The following is an 8280-nucleotide window of genomic DNA, read 5'->3' on the forward strand; positions in this document are numbered from 1 at the left end:
CAAGAGGGCTCGTACTCACTCCCCGATATGTCAATGGCCTTATCAACTACTTTAATAATCTTTCTCATGTTTTTGATGTTTTGCCTGGCTTGGGGAGTGAGTTTAACCATTTTCTATTTCCCTCCCTAGGAGGATCCTCCTCTGCCCGGTTGTTTAGATCCTTTACCTCGTTGTTTCACCATTGTCTGCAAACACAATCCAAATGAACTTGTTAGTATTAGTTGCAGTAGTTGAAAATAGAGTTACAGAATCAGAAAAGAAAAATTGCAGACAGGTTGCAGGAGTCACCCAGTACGGACCACACAAAATGGTGTGCGGCTGCATAGGGGCCAATGCGGACCATACAAAATGGCCATGCGGTCCGCACAGAGGTGGGTTCAGACTACCCACTCTCTGTATCCAAGCAGTGCGGACCTCACAAGGGGCAATGCGGTCCGCACAAAATGTAGTGCAGCCGCATTCCCTGAGATTCAGCTTTCAGAACAATAAGCAGTGCGGTTCGCACAAAATGGTACTGCAGACTGCACAGGGGCACCACAGACCGCACAAAAACGACCACAGTCTGCACTGAGTGCCCAGCTGTGGCACTAAATTAGTGTTCCTGGATTTTTGATTTTAAGCTTAATTAACACCTAAGTCCTGTCCCAAAGAGTTTTCCCAGCATATGTAAGTAACTATGTCTATATTAATCCAAAGATTAACTACTCTAATCTATTATACAAAAGAAAATATGGAAAGAAGAGAAAGGAAAGCAAGAAAAACACAAATTAAAAGAAATTAACAGAAGAGAACAAGTAAAAGGAATGTAATGGTGCTAGATATGAGATGAAATAAAGAATAACGAGTCCAAACAATTAGTTACAAGCAAGGGAAGTGATGAACAGTGTCTTAAAGCTTCTCAGATTCAAAGGTTCGAAAAGGGTAAAATGAGAGCCTCAGGCCCAGTCTCACCAACCAGTTCGGACCGCACAAAATGGACCGCGGTCAGCACAACACAGCCTGATTCAAGCTTGAGGAGGCAACACAATGCGGTCCGCACAAAATGGATTGCGGCCGCAGTGGTCCACCGCGGACCACACAAAATGTAGTGCGTCCACAGTGGAAAACATCAGAGAGGTCTACATTTCACCCTCACCAGTGCGGTCCACACTAAATGTAGTACGGCCGCATTAACAACTTCAGAGACCTAGCACGTTTTTCCACTATGTCCTGCACTGCATCAACACAACCTTGTAATATCTCACAACCAGTTAGCCCAAAAATCAATCCTACTCTACAATGAAAATCAAATAAAAACAAGAAGAAAAACACATGGGTTGCCTCCCAAGAAGCGCCTAATTTAACGTCGCGGCATGACGCAGGTTACCATTACATCATTTGAAATAAAGAAGTGCCACCACGTGGCTGTCATCAATTTTTCCAAGATAATGCATGACCTGGTGCCCATTAAATCTGAAGACTTCACCATTTTTGTTCTTTAAATCAAGATTACCAAACGGGGTTACACACACCACTTCAAAACGTCCACTTCATTTTGACTTGAGATTTTCCAGAAACAGAAGTACCCGGGAGTTGAACAAGAGAACCAAATCACCTACTTTGAACTCCTTTCCACGAGCATATTTATCATGAAGGTACTTCATCTTGTCCTTATACAAGGACGAACTGGAATAGGCATGGAATCTGAATTCATCAAGTTCATTGAGCTGCTCCACATGAAGATTGGCCGCAACATCCCACTCAAGATTTAGCTTCCTCAAAGCCCACATGGCCTTGTTCTCTAACTCAATCGGTAGATGGAAAGCTTTCCCAAACACCAACCGATACGGAGACATACCAATCGGAGTCTTGTAAGTAGTCCTATAAGCCCATAGAACATCATCCAACTTCCTTGACAAATCGGTCCTATTTGCATTGACCGTCTTTGACAATATGCTTTTGATTTCCCTGTTGGAGACTTCAACTTGACCATTTGCTTAAGGATGATAGGGAGTAGAAACTTTTTGATTGACACCATACTTTGAAAGCAAAGTGTCGAAAGCTCTATTGCAAAAATGAGACCCCCCATCATTTATGATTGCACGAGGAGTACCAAACCTTGTAAAAATGCTCTTCTTGAGAAATGCAACAACACTTCGGGCCTCATTGTTGGGCAAAGCCACGGCTTCAACCCACTTTGAAACATAACCAACCGCCACAAGAATGTAAGTGTTCCCACAAGAGCTAACAAATGGGCCCATGAAATCAATGCCCCATACATCAAAAATATCAACCTCAAGAATTGTATTGAGAGGCATCTCATCTTTCTTAAAAATTCCACCCGCTCTTTGGCATTCGTCGCATCTCTTCACAAAATCACCCGCATGTTTGAACAGAGTTGGCCAATAAAACCCACAACTAAGAACTTTAGAAGCCGTCCTTGCCCTGCCATGATGGCCACCATAGGGAGAGGAATGACAAGCTCCAAGATACTCAATTGTTCTTCCTCCGGGACACACCTTCGGATCACACAATCCGTGCAAATCTTGAACAAGTACGGCTCATCCCAATAGAAATCCAAACTATCCCGCTTGAGCTTCTTCCTTTGGTTAGAAGAGAGCTCACACGGGATTATACCAGTCACAAGGAAATTAGCAACATCGGCAAACCATGGCATATCATTCATCGACACCGAAAGGAGTTGTTCGTTGGAAAATGAATCATTGATCTCTAGGCCATCACGAGGCCTCTCCTCCTCCTCCAAGCGGGACAAGTGGTCCGCCACTTGGTTCTCACTACCCTTCCGGTCCACAATCTCCGAATCAAACTCTTGAAGTAACAAGACCCATCGCATCAGTCTAGCTTTGGAATCCTTCTTTGTCATCAAGTACCGGAGTGCGGCATGGTCGGTATGAATAATAACCTTAGCACCCATAAGATATGTCCGGAACTTTTCCATTGAAAACACTATAGCCAAAAGTTCTTTCTCGGTCACCGTGTAGTTCACTTGAGTATTATTCATTGTCTTGCTCGCATAGTACACAGGATGAAACATTTTGTTCACTCTTTGACCCAAAACCACCCCAGCTGCAACATCGCTCGCATCACATATGAGCTCAAAGGGCAAGCTCCAATTAGGCACGGTAATGATAGGAGTGGTGGTCAACTTATGCTTGAGAAGTTCAAAGGCTTGCATACACTTTTCATCAAACATGAACTTAGTATCTTTTTCCAACAACTTTCACAAGGGATTCACTACCTTTGAAAAGTCTTTGATAAATCTCCGGTAGAACCCCGCATGCCCAAGAAAACTTCGGACTCCCTTGACAGATGTAGGGGGCGGGAGCCTTGAAATCACCTCGATCTTTGCTTTATCCACCTCAATGCCATGCTTCGAAATTTTATGCCCAAGAACTATTCCTTCTTCCACCATAAAGTGGTATTTCTCCCAATTGAGGAAAAGATTGTTTCTTCACAACGTGCCAACACCCTATCAAGATTTTTCAGGCACTCATCAAAGGAATCCCCAACAATACTAAAATCGTCCATGAACACCTCCAAAATGTCTTCCACCATATCGGTGAAAATGGCCACCATACACCGCTGAAATGTAGCCGATGCATTGCACAACCCAAAAGGCATTCCAGAGATGGAAAAAGTGCCATATGGACAAGTGAATATGGTGGAGCAATCAAGATTTGGTTGTACCCAGAATACCCATCCAAGAAGCAATAGAAGGCACGCCCAGCTAGTCGGTCTAACATCTGGTCAAGGAAAGACAAGGGAAAGTGATTCTTGCAGGTCACTTTATTCAACTTGCGGTAGTCCATGCATACCCTCTAACCAGTGACTGTTCTTGTAGGAATCAACTCATTTTGTGAATTTGTAACCACAGCCATGCCACCTTTCTTCGGTACACATTGCACCGGTGAAGTCAAAGAGCTATTAGAGATGGGGTATACAACCCCGGCATCCAACCACTTGATCACCTCCTTTTTCACAGCTTTTTGCATTGCCTCGTTCAACCTCCTTTGGTGCTCCAAGGAGGGCTGGCATCATCTTCTAGAATAATCTTGTGCGTATAAAATGCGGGGCTTATTCCCCGAATATCAGTTAGAGTCCATCCAATTGCCTTTTGCCGCTTTTGAAGCACCGCCAATGTGGCATCAACCTACATGTTAGTAAGGCAAGAAGAAGGAATAACTGGCAAAGTAGAATTTGAGCCTAAGAACTCATACCTGAGGTGTGGAGGAAGTGGTTTCAATTCCAACACCAGAGGCTCCTCAATTGAAGGTTTAGTTGGTGGATTCTTTTTATTCTCTAGATCCAAAGATAATTTTCTAGGCTCATAAGAATAAGAGCCCATTCCATGTAAAGCATTCACGCACTCCACTCGGCTTGCATCCTCATTGACATCAAGATTCAACAATACGGCCTCCATGTCCTCCACATTGATCATTGCACTGGTGTCATCAATTATCACTGCTATGACGAGGTCAACAAAAGAGCACACCTCGGTACTGTTGGGTTGCTTCATAGATTTGCACACATGAAAGACCACCTTTTCATCACCCACCCAGAAGGTGAGTTCCCCTGCTTCCACATCTACCAATTCCTTCCCTATAGGTAGGAAAGGTCTGCCCAGTATGATAGGAACTTCATAGTCCACCTCGCAGTCCAAGATCACAAAATCAGCTGGCAAGATAAATTTTTCCACCCGGACAAGCACATCATCAATAATACCCAATGGTCTCTTCATCGATCTATCCGCCATTTGTAACCTCATGGAAGTCGGCCTAAGTTTCCTAATACCCAACGTTTTGAAAACTGAGTAGGGTATCAAATTGATACTAGCTCCCAAATCACATAGAGCCTTGGCAAAATCCGCACTCCCAATGGTGCAAGGAATGGTGAAGGCACCGGGATCTTCAAGCTTCGGGGCCATTGAATGCACTATATCACTAACTTGGTAGAGTCATCTTTATAGTTTAACAATCCATAGAATGCTTCTTTGTGACCAAGTCTTTCATGAATTTTGCATAGCCCGACATTTGTTCAAGAGCCTCCACCAGATGAACATTAATGGACAAGCTCTTCATCATGTCAATGAACTTCTTAAATTGATTATCATTCTTTTGCTTCACAAGCCTTTGAGGATAAGGTGGAGGTGGCCTTGGCAAAGGTGCCTTGGCTTTAGGCACAACCGGTTTCGGCATGTCTATTACGTGTTCCCTAGACGGGTTCATGTCATTTTGAGTTTCCACCTCGACATCTTGAAAATTAATCTTCACTTCTTTGTTCATATTTTCATCAACCACATCTTCAACTACCAAAGGGACTTCATTTTCTTGCAATTCAACATCATCACCCCAAAACTTGCTTTTGCTTGGAGGCATTCACATCACCGCCTCTCCACTTCTTGTTGTAACCGCCATAACATGATTGTTCACACCTTTCGGGTTCACTACCATATCACTTGGTAGAGCACACTTAGGATGAGTATTTAAAGACTGTGAGATTTGGCCTAACTGCACCTCCAAATTTCTGATAGAGGCATTGTAGGAAGCCAATAGTGCATCCGAATCCGCATTCTTCTTCATCATCAGTTCGAACATCATTTCAATTATACCCATATCATTGCCAGAAGAACTAGGTCCTTGATATGTAAATGAGGGTAGATTGTTCGGTTGTTGGTATATTGGGGGCCTTTGAAAGCCTTGCCCCCGGTTTCCTTGGTTTCCATTGTTCCATCCACCTTGATTGTTATTACGACCCCAATTGTTGTTATTCCCATTCCAATTTCCTTGGTTGTTCTGATTGTTGTTCTGATTGCCCAGTTGTTGTTTTGGTTGTTGTTCCCCCAATTACCATTTCCTTGTTGTTGATTGCCCCAATTACCATTGCCTTATTGTTGATTGCCCCAATTGCCTTGAGGTCTCCATTGTTGTTGGTTGGAAGAGTTGCCCCGTTGGCCTTGATAATTGTTCAAATATTGAACCTTTTCACTTTGTTCATCATAACCATCATATTGAAACCCATCACAGTCATCATCAAATTGCTCATAATTCCCTTGATTTTGTTGCCTTCTTTTGTTGACAAGCATATTAACACCCTCCATGGCATTCACTTGGCGAGGATTTTGAACTTGTTGCAACTGTGCCTTTGCCAATTGGTTCATAGTAGTAGTCAACTCCGCTATAGCCTGCCTATGATCATGTAGTTCCTTATGCAAATAAATAACCGTGGGGTCACCTTAAGGAATATTGGCTCTACTTTGCCATGCAGAAGAAGTGTCAGCCATCTCGTCAAGTATATCACATACCTCATCATATGACAACTTCGTAAAGTTTCCCCCGACAAGTTGGTTCACTATGCATTAGTTTGTGGTGTTAATGCCCCGGTAGAAGGTTTGTTGGATCATAGCCTCGGTCATATCATTGTTGGGGAATTCTTTCACCATTGTTCTATAATGCTCCCAAATCTCATGCAAAGGTTCCATGGGCTCTTGCTTGAAAGTAAATATCTCATCACACAATGCCGCCATATGCTCCGACGAGAAAAATTTAGCAATGAACTTATCCGCCAACTCATCCCAAGTAGTGATGGAATTGTTGGGAAGTTGCTCGAGCCAATCCAATGCCTTCTCTCTAAGTAAGAATGGGAAGAGTCTCAACCTAAGAGCATCCTCAGAGACATTCGCCTGTTTGCTCCCCCAACATGTATCCACGAACCCCTTGAGATGTTTGTAAGCATTTTGATTTGTAGCGCCCGTGAAATACCCATGATTCTCTAGTAAGGTCAACATCACATTGGTTATTTGAAAATTGCCCGCTTGGATTCGGGGTGGGACAATAGCACTTGCATAGCCTTGGTTCGGAAGTACTCTGGGAGCCAATCTTGGAGGTGGCAGAGGAGGGTCTGGAATATTGTCATTCGCATTAGCATTAGCCTGACGGCCTCTACGTTATCTTTGAGGTACAAGAGACACCTCATATTCTCCGACATCATCTACCTCCTCCCCCACAATCAGGTTATTAGCATTGTTTGCTGCTACCTGAGTTGTGACACAAACAAGTCAGTAACAAAGAAAGAAAGAAAAATAATACACAAAACTAACTAAATAGATAGCCAAAACCATTAGCTCTCCGGCAACGACACCAAAAAGTGATCACGACCTACTCTGCACTACTAATTAAGCAGCGAGAGAGGGTCAGAGTAGCTTTTACCTGATTTAGGGTCGGGATCAATTTCCACAAAGAGCTAGAATTTGGGATCTATTATCTATCTAATTTAGGATTGCGTATGTGTTCCAAATTACACTTCTAATCATTTTTGGGCTTTTTGTTTTTCTTCTACTATTATCAACTACAAATGGTAAATGCAACTAGATTAAGCTAAAAGTTAATCAAAAAAGGGTTGTTCAAATGGTTTAAAAAGGCACTAGGGTAATGACTTTCACCTAGGTGGTTAATTTACGGGTAATTGAATCTAAGACACGATTGACATAATTGGGGAGTATGATATAACTGTTGCACGATATTACCCACTCTACACCTCTCGGTGATTCGAGTGATTTTGCCCGATTAACTTTCTCAAGACCAATTGGGTATGCAAATTTGCACAAGCAACTAGGGTTCAAGTTGGGTATTACTCTCTCGATGTTTAACCCTTTAATTGGGGATCAATCTTTTGAGTACGCCCCAATTACTTGTTGGACCAATTTCGGAGACTTAGGCTCTCTTTCTCAAGAAAAGCCTAAGTAAACTAAACACAAACTAGTGTTTGCAACCACTAATTCAGCAATTAACCATGAAATTGGCACAAATATCAAACACCCATAGTCAATCTAGCCCTAAAATACAAGACCTATCAATTACCCACAATAGGGTTGAGCCACAACCCTAGCTTATGGGTCTAGCTACTCATAATTAATGAAGAAAAGCAAGAAATAGATGAAGAATAACTCATATTAATTAATTACTAAGATAAACAATAAGATTCAATGTTGAAAAGTAGATAAAATTGCCCAAAATAGCTAAATATTTCGAACCCACGAGTGCAGCTACGTTCCAAAACTATCTGATACCCTAAAAATGGGAAAAGAAGCTATTTATACTAAGCTGAAAATTCTGGACAAAAATGCCCTTATGGGGTTAGTGCGGACCGCACCAAATGGTGTGCGGCCGCGCTAGGGCTCTGAACTTGAAAATACAACTCTCTGAACTTGGGTAATGCGGACCACACATAATGGACTGCAACCGCATAGGCTTCTAGTGCGGTCCTACATAAAATGAACCGCAG

The sequence above is a fragment of the Nicotiana tabacum genome, chromosome 16, assembly GCF_000715075.1.
Source record: "Nicotiana tabacum cultivar K326 chromosome 16, ASM71507v2, whole genome shotgun sequence".
NCBI classification, from domain to species: Eukaryota; Viridiplantae; Streptophyta; class Magnoliopsida; order Solanales; family Solanaceae; genus Nicotiana; species Nicotiana tabacum.